Source organism: Mobula hypostoma, chromosome 11 (assembly GCF_963921235.1).
Source record: "Mobula hypostoma chromosome 11, sMobHyp1.1, whole genome shotgun sequence".
NCBI lineage: Eukaryota > Metazoa > Chordata > Chondrichthyes > Myliobatiformes > Myliobatidae > Mobula > Mobula hypostoma.
In genome coordinates this window covers 21,511,752-21,527,691 of record NC_086107.1, presented here as the reverse complement: position 1 = coordinate 21,527,691, position 15,940 = coordinate 21,511,752, and the positions used below count along the sequence as shown (strand labels likewise).

At 40.5% G+C, this 15,940-nt stretch overlaps 1 protein-coding gene across 2 annotated transcripts in view; it reads right to left on the bottom strand.

Moving 5' to 3' along the window:
- luzp2 (leucine zipper protein 2) overlaps positions 1 to 15,940 on the bottom strand; it is a 427,971-nt gene that overhangs the window by 273,223 nt on the left and 138,808 nt on the right. The window lies entirely within an intron of this gene.

Sequence of the window (15,940 nt, the reverse complement as noted above, 5' to 3'; positions counted from 1 at the left end):
GATCTCCCTGTGATTCCGCGGGTTCCTTTGGGTGCTCTGGCTTCACCCAAATTCCAAACATATATGTGTTAGGGTTAATAAGTTGTGGGCATGCTATGTTTGCGCCAGAAGCATGGCGACATTTGCGGACTGCTCCAGCACATCTTCGAACTGTTTTGGTTATTGATGCAAATATAGCACTTCACTTATGTTTTGATGTTTCAATGTAGCTGTGACAAATAAAGCTAATCTTTATCTTTAAAAGTCATAAAAAATAGTAATAGTTACAAAAAATAGTGCACTGATATAATTGATTAGCATTGAATCTTAAATATGGTCATATTGATGGTTATGTGGTGTGTGTGTGTTATTGCTTTGATATTGGTAAATGTCATATTTTTGAGCACTAACTTGTTCAAGTTACAGTTTGAGCTCAAGGCCTCTGTCAGTCATGGTTGACCATGGATATTTGCGTCCTAACAAACCTGAGCAGTACGATATGGAGAGCAATAGGTTGCCAAAGCAGCAAGCTCTCCTCTCCGTGCATCCGATGAACCCAGAGGAACGGCAGAGACTGATACAGTTTAGTATCAGCAGCATCGCAGGAGTTGCTAGTCAGCATTGAATTCAATGTAGGACTGCCTTAGGGGCTACAGCTCCAAATTTTTCCCTTGGGGTTTACTCCCAAAGCCTTTCCCATGAGTGGGTGGAGCCGCAGGGCAGTGGAGGTTTGAGGTCAGAGTTTTACTTCTCCTAGATGAATTCCCAACCATGGCTGATGAGCCCAATCTGTCCAGAGCAACTGGTTTTAAGGCACCAGTAACCTGCCTGTGCCCCTTCTGCTGTCAGCAGAAACAGTTCTGCCGGGCTTAGTAGCTAAGCCACACATGAAAGCCGGGGCTGGACTTGGTTATCAGAGGCTAGATGAGGCGTACACCATTGGGTGCATTTAATGGGTAATCAGAGCTTATCCCCTTCACCACCCCCCGGCTAAAATAACCTTAAGTTACAGTATAAAGCAAATATTTGGAAATTCTCAATTTAATGGGACCAATTAGAAATGAATGTTTTGCTAATCTAAAATAGTTGTTGTTAGAAGTTAGCACGTTTTAAGTATATTTTTGGCTTAATTCTTCACATCGTAACAATGTGAAGGAGCTGACTATCCTATCAGATTTTTCAGTCATTGAATATATTCCCTGGCAGATGAGGCCCGATGATTTGTGCTTTGTAGTGCTTTCCCGATCTCTGCTCTCCTCCACTCCCCAAATCCGTGAGTGGAAAACATAAGCACCATTCCCACTGATAAGAATGGACTTCTGCTACCTTTGGGGCACTTTAAATAGGGTCTAAAATTGCTTGGTGCTCTTCGATGGACTTCAGCAGCCAGGAATGAGTCAGGGCTTGACATGTTATTTTGCAAGAGGGATTTGGTGCTTTTCCAGAAATCAGCAAAGTGTGAGCACAGTCGGAGTGGGAATATAGTAATTGGCCTTTAGCAAGCATTTATGATCAAATTTTACAGAATCAATTCAAATTGCTTTTTTTTCAAAGTGAGGAAGATCTAATGTGATTAATGTATGAATTAACTACGTATTCCCAACAGTCTAATCCCACGAACTCCGTTAGTGTTTCATTTGTAACACCACACATTCAAAAAAATAACTTGCTAGTTACTAATGGGAGAGTTACTGAATGATTTACACTTTCAATAGTCTATTTAGAAACGCAGAGGAAAAAAGTGCACGTTATGTAGAACTGCCATGGCAGTGCATAAATTAACTAATGCACTGATTTTGATGGGTTTAGGGTATTGATAAGCTATTCTTTATTCATCATTTCTAATAGGAGTGTAGATTGATTACAGTATTAATTAGGTAATTAGTGGACATTTGGAAAAGAACTTCAACAATTAATACACACTGGGAATTAAATCTAACGTCTTCTACACAAAGGGGCCAGAGTGCAGTCACTAAGTTATGATTAATACTGTTGGAGAAAGAATAGTAAGAACTAATAACTAGTATCTAATGATGTGGATTGTGCTAATGTGGTGACAGAACCATAACAAAAGTAGACATATGGAATGCAGGAGCAATAACATCCAAGTTTCAGGAACTTTACTAATTATGTTATAGTGTGCACTATAATTGGATTTACTGCTAGATCAGTGCATAATCATTTTATTCTGTAATCAAGATCCAGCTACTTAAATAAGTCTTCATGTAGCCACCATTCTGCTATCAAAATGTAGTTTTACTGATGATCTTGTAAACTGTGAAGGCAAATCAGTTCCAGATCCATGCTCAGGTAGATTAGCTTTGACTGGTCTCCTGGTGTGCACCAGTTGTTTTTATAAATCACCCATTATTTCTCAAACACCAACTCGGTGTGATCTTTCAGTTTGCTAATACAATTGACACAATCAATTTTCATCCCAGATTCATGGAGATGGCACATTGTCCCTGAGTATGGGAAAGGAAGAGCGCCCTGCTGATTTTCAGTGTCTTACAGCAGTCAGCTGAGTGAGGCAGACTACCCCACTCATCCGCCAGGCATGCCGCTGTATAATTAAACCAACAAAACTACTAAAAGTTAAATGCATGTAAAAGAAACACAGCATGAATTTCTGACATTATGAAAGACATTATGTATCCTTTAAAGCTCACCATTATCATTTAATAATTCATTTACAATAAGAAGACTGACATTTCTGGAAGGATTTGAAATAAAGATTTGCTGCCACCGTTGACTGTCAAGTAAGTGAAAACGGATCTACTTCATAATATGGAACATTATGCTTATTTTTTTGGATGATTTTGCAATCTTGTGCTCTCAGAAGGGAGGTAGTATCAACAGATAACAGAAGATAGGGGAATCTACCAGATTTTAGTATCAGCCTCCTGTTGTGATGGCTTTTTACTCAGTGGGACTGAAGAATCCATGTGAATTAGACTCAGCACATTTCAAGCATAGTAAAAATACTAAGGTAATTTGATTTCCATAGTATTCTATTTGTAAACTGTTTAAACAGCCCAAATACCATCCACCAAACAAAATATATGGCCTAGAATTGTATCTATACTGGGAAAAGCTCTGTAAATTGCCAGTGGACATTTGACCCTAAACTACCCTGGACATTCTTTCCTCTCTCTCTCTCTCTCTCTCCAATTGGGCGGAAGACATGAGAGAATGAAAACACCAGTCACCAGGCTAAAGGAGATATTCTATCCTGCTGTTACAAAGCTATCGAATGGCCCCCTATTATGATAAGATGGACTCCTCATCCTGCAGTCCACCTTGTTATGACACTGCACCTTATTGTCTGACTGCACAGCACTTACTCTGGACCGTAACACTTCATTCCGCACTCTGTTGTTTTGCCTTGTGCTACTTCAGTACACAGTTGTAAAAGAATGATCTTAATTGATGGCATGCAAAACATTTTTTACTATACCTCAGTACATGAGACAATGATAAACCTATTCTAAATTCCAATTCCAGCTTCTTTACCACCTTATCCACCTGCGTCACTGTTTCAGAGAGCTGTGGACCTGTACCACAGGATTCTTTCTTCTTCAGTGTTGTTAAGACTCCTGCCACTTCCCCCTCATATTTGATCTTCCATTAGTTCCATTTTATCTTTCCATATTCGGTCAATTCCGCTACCCACATCAGTCCGTTTCCATCCCCCTTGCAAAGCCCCAAGATTCTAACATTCGCCTGCACACTGCTGGCAATTTACAGAGTCCAATTAACTCCCCATCCTGCACACCTTTGGCATTTTGGAGGAATCCAGAGGAAATCCACTCAGTCACAGGAACATGCGCATAGCATCAAAGCCCAGGGTTTGCTGGAAGTTTGAAGGGGCAGTTTTGCTATCTGTTCCATCCAATATGCTTCTGGGTTCTTGCTCTTTAGTGCTTCCAAGGTACTTTGACTTAGAACTTGTTGCATGCCATTAAATATGTAATTATATGGTCACTGTGGAGTGTGTCAATGATAGTTTGGTTATGGACTTGCCATTGCAAAGGTCAATAGCATCAAAGTGATACAGAACATCTTTTTCCCTTTGTGAACTGTGAAGCAAGCAAAGGAAAAAGCATGTTTGTGATCATGGCTGTATTGGGAGTTAGAACAGAAATAGGTTTTTGACCCAATTAATGGTCAGGAAGTGGGATCAAACTCAATCTACAAAGGAGGCACCTGGAATTGAAAATTTTTAGTAATTGGTATCACTGTGCTTATCTCCAGCAAATAAGCAGTATAAATTTATAGGCCTTTCATTCATATCCCAGAAAGTAGAATTTGCATCATCAAAGAGAACTGGTTCATCTGTTCAACTGATGCTCCTGGATCCCTGACATTGTCCTCCTTCTTGACCCTTGGTGTTTATTACAGAATTTTCTATTTTCATTTCATGCGTTGGCTGACTTCTTGAAAATTTTTCAATTACTACAATAACAGAGATGGGACTGTCATGGGAACAGGTTGATTTTCTTTATAAATATCACAAAAAATTATGAGTCACAAGCATCAATTTTGGTTTTGTAAAGATGATCAAATATTTATAAAATAGATGGATAAACAGGTATAAACAATTTGGTGGGCTGCACTGCTCAAACAGATATAATCATCCTTGGCATTTCAGAATTATCCATAATGAATTCAGTTGTCAATTCAATACAGTGACCTTTCTTTATCATTGAAGCAACTGAGCTCCCATTTTAACAATTTGGTATTCTGCTAGGCAGCATGACGCAGCATGGTAAATCATCACTATAACCTCCCTTCAGTTCACTCCTCTGTTAGCCGAACCATTTTGAATTCCAATTTTACTGGCTATATAAACTTTGTAAAATCTTTACTTGCGTTTGCATGTGTCTGAATGGAATTCTCATTCCGTTAGACACAGCAGTGAGGTTAGATTTTAATTATTTCATTTCAACCCATCATGGAGGTTGTGCTTATCGAATCTAAGGAGTGGGTGATCTTTTCAATTCTGCGCTTTGTATTCCCATCAGAAGTTCCAGGTCAAGCATAGGACAAGTTGTATTGGATACGTAGTAATTGGTGCTTGATGGTATAGTACACTGACTTTTCAATGTGCTTCTAGAATGAAATAACTTCTACAATGGTCAATTCCAAAATAAATACTGGGAGCAATATCAACTTCCACACACATGTTTTTTTGTTAACACAATTAAACTGTGAATTCTATCACCCAAGAGGGACTGTGCAGTATTTGCCAGAAACTTGACTGTTCTCAACCTTGAGCTCAATGTCAATAAAACCAAGGAAATGATTGTGGATTTCAGAATTAATTATATATATATATATATATATATATATATATATATATATATTTATTTATTTTTTTGTTTCCTTTTTCATGATTTTTGTCTAGATATTTTTCTTTGTTTTATATTATTCATTGGTATCCTATATGATTGGGAGTTTTGTCAATAAAGTATTATTTGGCTTTATAATTACTCTTGTTAATTATAACAATGTATTCCCAATAACTTTGTACTACTATTATGTCATGTTTATATTTTATGAAATTAATAAAATGATTGAAAAAGAAAGACTGTGGATTTCAGGAAGGGGAAGTCAAAGGAGCACATACCAATCCTCATCAAAGGATCAGCAGTGGAAAGGATGAGCAGTTTCAAATTCCTGGGTGTTAACATCTCTAAAGACTTACCCAGAGCCCACAATGTTGATGTAATTGCAAAGAGGGCACACCAGCAGCTATATTTCATTGGGAGTTTGAAAAGAATTGGTATGTTACAAAGACACTCGCAAATTTCTACATATGTACCATGGAGAGCATTCTGACTGGTTACATCAACATTTTGTATAGGATCAGAAAAAGCTGCAGAAGGTTGCAAACTCAACCAGCTTCATCATGGGCACTAGCCTCCCCATCATCAAGGACATCTTCAAAAGGCGATGTCTCAAAAAGATGGCATCCATCATTAAGAACCCCCATCACCCAGTACCTCTTCTCGTTACTGCCATCAGAGGGGATGTGTAGGAGCCTAGAGACATACAGTCAACATTTTAAGAACAGCTTTGTTCCCTCCACCATCAGATTTCTGAACGGACAATAAACCGATGAACACTACCTCACTATTTTTGCTCTTTGTTTGCATTGTTTCTCTCTCTTGCTCTCTATGTATATAAAGTATAAATGTTCATATTTGTAGCATATTCTTTTTATCTCACTATACTGCTGCTGTAAAACAACATATTTCATAACGTAACATACATCAAAGTTGCTGGTGAACGCAGCAGGCCAAGCAGCATCTATAGGAAGAGGTGCAGTCGACGTTTCAGGCCGAGACCCTTCGTCAGGACTAACTGAAGGAAGAGTGAGTAAGGGATTTGAAAGCTGGAGGGGGAGGGGGAGATGCAAAATGATAGGAGAAGACAGGAGGAGGAGGGATAGAGCCGAGAGCTGGACAGGTGATAGGCAAAAGGGGATACGAGAGGATCATGGGACAGGAGGTCCGGGAAGAAAGACAAGGGGGGGGGTGACCCAGAGGATGGGCAAGAGGTATATTCAGAGGGACAGAGGGAGAAAAAGGAGAGTGAGAGAAAGAATGTGTGCATAAAAATGAGTAACAGATGGGGTACGAGGGGGAGGTGGGGCCTTAGCGGGAGTTAGAGAAGTCGATGTTCATGCCATCAGGTTGGAGGCTACCCAGACGGAATATAAGGTGTTGTTCCTCCAACCTGAGTGTGGCTTCATCTTTACAGTAGAGGAGGCCGTGGATAGACATGTCAGAATGGGAATGGGATGTGGAATTAAAACGTGTGGCCACTGGGAGATCCTGCTTTCTCTGGCGGACAGAGCGTAGATGTTCAGCAAAGCAGTCTCCCAGTCTGCGTCGGGTCTCACCAATATATAAAAGGCCACATCGGGAGCACCGGAAGCAGTATATCACCCCAGTCGACTCACAGGTGAAGTGATGCCTCACCGGGAAGGACTGTTTGGGGCCCTGAACGGTGGTAAGGGAGGAAGTGTAAGGGCATGTGTAGCACTTGTTCCGCTTACACGGATAAGTGCCAGGAGGGAGATCAGTGGGGAGGGATGGGGGGAACGAATGGACAAGGGAGTTGTGTAGGGAGCGATCCCTGCAGAATGCAGAGGGGGTGGGGAGGGAAAGATGTGCTTAGTGGTGGGATCCCGTTGGAGGTGGCGGAAGTTACGGAGAATAATATGTTGGACCCGGAGGCTGGTGGGGTGGTAGGTGAGGCCCAGGGGAACCCTATTCCTAGTGGGGTGGTGGGAGGATGGAGTGAGAGCAGATGTACGTGAAATGGGGGAGATGCGTTTAAGAGCAGAGTTGATAGTGGAGGAAGGGAAGCCCCTTTCTTTAAAAAATGAAGACATCTCCCTCGTCCTAGAATGAAAAGCCTCATCCTGAGAGCAGATGCGGCGGAGACGGAGGAATTGCGAGAAGGGGATGGCGTTTTTGCAAGAGACAGGGTGAGAAGAGGAATAGTCCAGATAGCTGTGAGAGTCAGTAGGCTTATAGTAGACATCAGTGGATAAGCTGTCTCCAGAGACAGAGACAGAAAGATCTAGAAAGGGGAGGGAGGTGTCGGAAATGGACCAGGTAAACTTGAGGGCAGGGTGAAAGTTGGAGGCAAAGTTAATAACGTATGTTCATATTTCATAACGTATGTCAGTGATAAAAATAAACCTGATTCTGATCCTGATTCTGTAAGTTTTCCCAGAAATTCACTTTATGAATCACTTCATCTGGTTCAGGATATCATGCAAGTCACCGTCCTAGCCAATATTCTCCAACAAACACAATCTCATTTAGAATGGAGACAAAAAAATGCATCACTGCCCTAACAATTTCACCAGAGTATGTCACCTCCACCCCAGTGAGGTTTCTAGTTGAGTGGAGCTTATGCACAAGACCAATGGGAAATTGTTCAACAAAAATGTAACCTCCATCCCAAAAGCAAGATCACCCTAATTTAGTCATCAGTCTGAAGTATACAGTCAGCATTTGCATATGGCCAATTCAGATGCCAAACTCCAAGTTATTATTGCCTCATTCACTGAAGCTTAAAAGAGATTAAACTTAACCCTTAAAACCTATGAATCAAAAGTCTTTCATCGAAAGTACAGCCATGCACTCTAACAAAATAGATACTATAGAAAAAGTGGCCACTTCCCATATATTGAATGTGTTGCTCAGAAAAGGCACACATTGATAACATTCATCAGGGCACATTCTTTAGAAGTTTACTTGGAGATCAAGACCTGGTACAAAGACACTGGTTCACTGAACAGTCTTCCTATATGCTTCTAAATCACACACTACACATAGCAGCTCAAAGCAATAGAGAAGTATTACCAATGTTATCCCAGCAAAATTGTCCAAATTCACCGACAGGAAAGGCGAATGTTCTTTCCCAGGCTGACATCCCTGTGCTGAGGCTCAAGTTACAATCACTCAACTACATTGGGTGGACTGCAATGTTTGCATGACCAGTACCAGAATTTTGAAACTACCGCTCTATTCTGAGCTCTTTCAAGGGGAATGACTAGCAGGTGGACAGGGAAAAATACTTAATGATGTTCTCAGACTCTCCTTGCCCATGGTCTCAGACACTCCTTGGATATTAATAAAAATACCCACGGTTTTGTGGGATTTTCTACTTCTTAAAAACCTTAGAATGGAAAAAGATGACTATAATAACCTTAAGACAGGTCTTCAGGAGCACTCTGAAATGCAGAATAAACAGCTGAAGGAGTGCACCACCTCAACTGCTCATTCTGTCCAGCAACACATGCCTCTACCACTGTCATTATCATCATCATCGCCTTCACTGCTATCTGTCATGGTCCGGTCCGTGAAATCTGCATTCCGGTTCACAGTCCGGTCCATCGATCCTTATTCCAGGTTTTCCGGTTTTCCCCAGTTCCGTTGAGGCACCTGATTCTCATTTCGGGCTGGCACATAAATACCTCTGCAAACTAGGGATTGGTTGCTGGACTGTTTTCTCTCTGTCTCGCTCCCTCTCCCCTCCCATCCGAATCCCTGTCCGATCCCCCATCTAAAACCTCATCTGAAACCTTCGCCTGCAACCTCATCAGTATCCCCATCATGTTCAACCACCGGAGTGAGAATGGAGCCTTGCCAAGCCAAGATAAGGAACTATCTATTGTTGAGTTTGGAACTACCTCTTTGTGTCCTGTGTTTAGTGTCCATGTCAAAGAAGAGTCCCAGCCCTAGGTCCTGTTCCCAAGGAGGGGTCCAGGCTCTGTGCTCAAGTCCCAGATTCTATGTTCCTGTGTTCCAAGACCAAGTTCAGGCGCCGTGTGCCAGCTCTGTCCATGTCTGAGCTTCGTGTCCTCATTCAGTTCCAGTGCCTTGCCCAGCCCAGGGGTTCCTCATCTGGTGCTGGAGATTCCTCGTCCTGTGCTGGGGCACCTCATCCTGTCCTTGCCAAGATCCTGGTCCCGAGACCTAGCCTGGACCCAGGTTCCAAGTCCCAACCAAGACCCAGGTTCCGGGTCCTTGTCCAGGCTCTGGTTCCGGAGTTCCGTGTTCCTAGTCCAGGCTTCTTGTCCACGTTCTTGTTCCATGTCCAGCTCCCGTGTTTCGAGTCCAAGTCGTTGGTCAGGCCCTGAATCCTAGTCTCGTCCAGGGTCTGTGTCAATGTCCAGCGTCGTTTCTTCTTGACTCACCTTGCTATCTCGATAAACCTAGTGCTGTTCCTAGTACTTCAGTGTCTGTGTCTTGCATTTGGGTCCGCCATCAACACCCACTTTGCAACACTATCATTTCTTTCATTATTCCTAACACCACTGCTATCTCTACCATAATTACCACTGCCACTATCACCATCACCAACACTGTGCTGTGCTCAGTGGAGTGTAGACTGACTAGTTGCTTGATGGAAACACCAATGTTCTTGAATGGAAAAGCCTACTGGTGGATGCAGTCCATTCCATTGCAGGAAAAGCGCTCTCCCACCACTGAGCACTTCTACAAGGAATGCTGTCATTGGAAAGCTGCATTGATCATCAAGGACCCCTATCATCTGGGCCATCTCGCTACTGCCAATTGGAGGGAAATACAGGAGGGAGCATTATGAACCACACTACCAGGTACAGGAACAGTTATCACTCTTCAACCATCAGGCTGCTGAACCAGTGTAGATAACTTCTCTCAACTCACCACTGAACTGATTTCACAAACTCTGAACTCATTTTTGAGGGACTCTACAATCATACTAGTACTGTTCTCTATATTAGATATTTATTCATTTAATTGTTTGTTTATTTATTATTGTATTTTTGTATTTGCACGGTTATCTTCTTTTGCACATTATTCTTAGCCAGTCTAGTTTTTCATTGATTCTATTGTATTTCTTTGTTCTGTGAATGCCTGCAAGAAAACAAATCTCATGGTAGTATGTGGTGAGTTGCAAGAAAAAGTTTGTGAACCCTTTGCAATTTTCTGGTTTTCTACATTAATTACTCATAAAATAAGGTCTGATCTTTACTTAAGTCATAATAATAGACAAATGCAATCTGCCTAAACTAATAACACACAAAATATTGTACTTTTTCTCGTCAATGCCTGAGTACACCATTTAAATAATCACTGTCTTTGTTCAAAAAAGTATGTGAACCTCTGGGGTAATAACTTCTACAAATGCTATTTGGAGTCAAGTATTCCAATCAATGAGATCAGATTGGAGGTGTGGGTTGTAGAGGTGCCTTGCCCTATAAAATAGACATATAAAGTCAGGTTACTGAGAGAGCCTGCTCTTCTCAAGAAAGATCTGCCTCAATCAAATCAACTTTCAGAGGACCTTAGCAAAAGAATTATAGAGATGCATGAAGCTGGGAAGGTCTACAAAAGCATTTCTAAAGACCTGAGTGTTCATCAGTCCACAGGAAGAGAAATTGTCTACAAATGGGGGAACTCAGTACTGTTGCTCCTGTCCCTAGGAGTGGGCATCCTGCGAAGATCAGACCAAGAGCACAACGTGCAATGTTGAAGGAAATGAAGAAGAACCCAAGGGTAACTGTAAAAGACCTTCAGAAATCTCTAGAACTTGCTGAAGTCTCTGTTCATATGTCCACTATAAGAAAAGCACTGAACAAGAATGGTGTTCATTGAAGGACACCATAGAGCAAACCACTCCTCTTCAAAGAAACATTGCTGAGCATCTTAAATTTACAAAAGACCACATGGATGTTCCACAGTGCTTCTGGGACAATATTCTGTGGACAGATGAGACAAAAGTTGAACTTTCTGGCAGCAATGCACAATGATATGTTTGAAGGGAAAAGGGCACTGCACACCAACACCAAATCCTCATTCCAACTGTGAAGCATGGTGGAAGGAGCATCATGGTTTGGGACTGTTTTGCTGCCTCAGGACCTGGATAGCTTGCAATCATTGAGGAAACAATGAATTCAAAATTGTTACAAGATATTTTACAGGAGAATGTCTGGGTAGCAGTCTGTTACCCGAAGCTTAATAGAAGCTATATGATGCAGCAAGACTATAATCCAAAACACAGAATGGTTTAAAAAGAAGAAAATTTGTGTTTTGGAATGGCTGAGTCCAAACCTTAACCCAATTGTGATGCTGTGGTATGACCTGAAGAGGGCTGTTCATGCAAGATATCCTAGAAATATTGGTGAACTGAAACAGTTTTGTATGGAGGAATAGTCTAAAATTCCTCCTCGCCTTTGTGCAACTCTGAACAGCAGCTGCAGGAAACGTTTGGTGGAGGTTATTGCAGCTACAGGAGGTTCTATCAGTTATTAAATATAAGGGCTCACATACTTTTTCCAGCCTGGACTCTGAATGATTAAACAATGTGTTCAATAAAGAGATGAAAAGTACAATTATTTGTGTGTTATTAGTTTTGGCAGATTGTATTTGCCTATTATTGTGACTTACATGTAGATCAGACCACTTCTGATGAGTAACTATGCAGAAAACCAGGTAATTGCAAAGAGTTCACAACTTTTTCCTGCAACTGTATGTGTATTTTGATAATACATTTATTTTGAATTTTAGACATTTCTATTTCAAAGGAACATCTAATAAGCAGTGTAACCTTTCCATTTTATGGCCCTTTGACTTTCAGGAGAACCTCGTAGTGGATAATCCATCCAGAAGCATCAATGAATTGCCCTTACTAAACCCATTTTTTCACTTTCTGATACAGGGAGATTTTCTAATACCATGAGGGTCAATTTAAGTTAATCTGGCAATGAAAAGGGAACCAGTATGTATATTGGAGAGGAGAAATGATGGTCTAAAATATCCAGTGTGCCTTAATAAGCATGCTAGATTGTTATAGCAGCAGTAAGTGGTGAGTGGAATGCACTGACAGAAAGCAGACTGAGTCACAATTTTCAAACAGCTATTTGTTCTTATTTGAGTGAGAGATAAATGTTTACATCTTCTGAAGAAAATGAAGGAACTAATGTTTCAGATGAATGACCTATCTTGTTTGAATGAGTACAAGATCCAAAGAGTGATTAGCATAAAGCATAAGTTCTAGTTACAGAACGTCACACATAAACACAATAACATACAGAGTATATTTGAAATTTGATTTGATTTGATGTGAGGATTAAGATGATGGATGACTTTGGTATTTTATTTTATTTTCTAATATTTGTAAACAGTGCTCTGTTTGTCTGTGTTACAGAGGACTGTCCTGATCTCAGCCACAGTTACAATTTGTCATTTTTGATCTGTAACATTTATAAAATCAGAGTATTATTTAATGAATATCGTTTCTTTCATCCTTCCCAATACTACACCACAGTCTAGATTTGTGCTGGAAACAAATAATGCTGGATATATTCTAAAGTTACTTATAAATACTGGACCCTCATCAATCTTTGTCATTGTTACCAATGAATGTGGTCAGTCATCTCATTTTCTTACGGGGCACTCCATATAATTGACTCTTCATTTATCTACGCATTGATAGTCACCGCAATTTACAATAGCTCACTTTGGCATGTGAACATTGGAACAGATATAGCTCTTCAGTCTCTTAAACCTCTTCCTAAAGTCAAAGATATCGTGATTTATCCAGAGCTCAACTCTTATTTAGTTAACCAACATTAATAGCCCTTAAAATACTTGACTAATCGCATTTTGAATTGATCATCAGCTTTTCAGGATAGGGAGCTTCACTGGGTAAAGAACCACTTGAGAATTAGACCCTAATATTAAGATTATATCCTTCTTCAATTATCTTTCCCATCCGTCCAACAATCTCTTTGACCCCGTACCATCAGGCTGGAGGTACCATAGCATTAAGACAAGAACAGTTAGGAATGGAAGCTTTTTCTTCCCCCAGGCGATGAGACTACTGAACTCCCTGCCACCACCCAAGTCTCATCACGTATGAAGAGCCAGTAGCGTTTTACAGTTTACTTTTTAATTTGTGTCAGAAATACACTATATTATTTAAGTTAATTATAGTGATATTACTTTATGTGTTGTTTGTGAGTCCAGAAGAGCATTATTTTGTTTGACAGAATAGATCTATATGGTTGAATGGCTGTAAACTTGAATTTGAGTTTTTGTTCTGTATTACACATCAAAACAAAATCTCACCAACTTCCCATCTCAAGAATCTCATTTATGCCACTTTCTAATTACCAAACTTTTAGGAATGCGAGATTCATATGTGCAATCCATAAATACTTCAGTCCTGTTTTATTGTTTCCTCTTTAAAACAGCACTGCCTACTCACCTATTTCTACATCAGAGAAATATTCAGGGAACACTTTTGAAGGATAAGGTTATAAAGGACTCGCTCTTGCTCTAATTGTAATCTATGCTGGCTCTAATAATAAATCAATTGTAACCCTATTTATATCTCTTCAATATTTACTGTATAATATCACTACTGTAAGGGTCCTGTTCATACTGCTGTCTGAAGATTTAAAGAAAACTAAATAATTTTATTTTGGATCCTGGGTGGATACTCTAGACGAAGAACATTAAAATTGCTTCAGGAAATAACAGGCTTTTTCCTAAACCTGCAGCTTAACTCGTTCTATTAGTTAAACGTGTGGAGCAGCTGCAAGGTTGGAAAATGACTGAAGGTTCATGTCAGTTGCTGCTCCCCCCAGACTTCCAGCTGCTGCATACAAGACACAAGCTGTCCCTTCACTACACCGTCGTGCTGCCATGAAGATCAAAATCTCCAGGTGTTCACCACCAGTGATCAAGACAGAGCTCAGTATGTTTGGCATACTAGAACCTCTGAACATTTGGAGGTCTCTGGCTGAGTGAATCCATGAATAGGAACAGAATCTGTTGCTCAGTCTGGGACTTGGTATAGGGAAGTAGGTAAAGTGGGTTTCTGAGGATGGTGAGGGGGACAGAGCGAGGAATAAGGGGTCAGGTTAGGGTTTTGGGACAGAGGTGTGGGGGAAATTAGAGGACAGGCTGGAGTCCGAGCTTCCACTCTGTGTTTGAAGGCCAGTGACATGGACGTGATCAGATGTCGGGCTGGTAGACCAACAAAAACAAGGGCAATTGATCTTGTCTCTAACCCAGGTCAGCAAGTCGTTGGCAGGTTTCAGGATCAGAGTCTGGAGTTCGTGGCCTGGAATTTGGATCCTAATCCAGTATCTTCATTCATCATCACCAATGGTACATTTAGAAGTCCAAAAGTCAATCGGAGGTCCAGAAGATGAGGCCAGATGGCCAGAGCCCTAAGTCCGCGAATCTCTGTGAGTCCGCTCAGGAAGTTGAAGGTCCAATGTCTGTGAATCCACAAGTCTGCTAGAGGCTACAGATCAAAGATGTCCTTTCTGGCGTTAGGGGACAGTGTATGTGTATGGGTGAAGGATGGGTTAGTGGAAGGAAGGAATGAAGCTTGCTTTACTGTTGCTGCTTTGTTGCTTGGCATGTTCTGTTTTGTTATGTTCTGTCTTGTTCTGCTGAGCGTGGTAGACACGTTATGTTGGTGTTGGAATGTGCAGCAACACTTGCAGGCAGCTCCCAGCATATCCTCGGTGTGTTGACTGTAAATGTAAATGGCACATTCCTCTGTATGTTTCAATGTACATGTGAAAAATAAATCTGAATCTTAATCTGGGTGGTGGGAAGCAGTGAAGTTTCATTGCCTTACAGAATCATACTGCACAGAAGCGGGTCCACTTCATCCATGCCAATATTTTGTGATGTTGAAATGACCAGAATTTCTGGTGGCTTCTTTCTAATCATCAAAGAAACCTTCATCGCGTGATGTGATGTCATGTTTAAGTTTAGAGAAGATTTGGTGTTCAATTTCTGAATCTAATCAAGACTTTCAAACATTGTGGGGACCTTTTTTGAACTATTTTCAAAAACTTTGATTTGCCATTAAAGCACAGATGATGGCTAATAATATACTTACCTTTCTTTTTTCTTCTTTACTAATCAGCTTCGTTCTTGGTAGTGGGTTTGATTTTTTTCCATATAATAAATTTACTATATTTCAATATTATGAATGAATCAATTTGTATGAATATAGAGTAATGAGTTTGTATGTGTGATTCAGTATAACTTATTTGATATATTTTTTTTTCTTGAACTCTGTATTCCCCTATGTAGAAAATTAATAAAAATATTTTTAAAAAAGAAAGAAAGAAACCATCATTATTAATAACTGGATTTCCCTTACATGTATTACTTGGGTCTAAGTATGTTTTTTGACTGGTTATAAATATTTTTATTTCTTAAATCCTGCCCAGCTTGCAATTGTCTACAACATATCCTGGAGTGTGTCTCGTCCCTCTTACCAATCTGGGATGATTCTCACTGCAGATCGAACAAGCCTCAGAACCAGAACACAGCCCATAAAAATGAGACGTCACCAAAGGTTTCCATGACATTCACTGTGATGTGAATGAAACTGCACCATTGCCATTGGTGAAGATCAT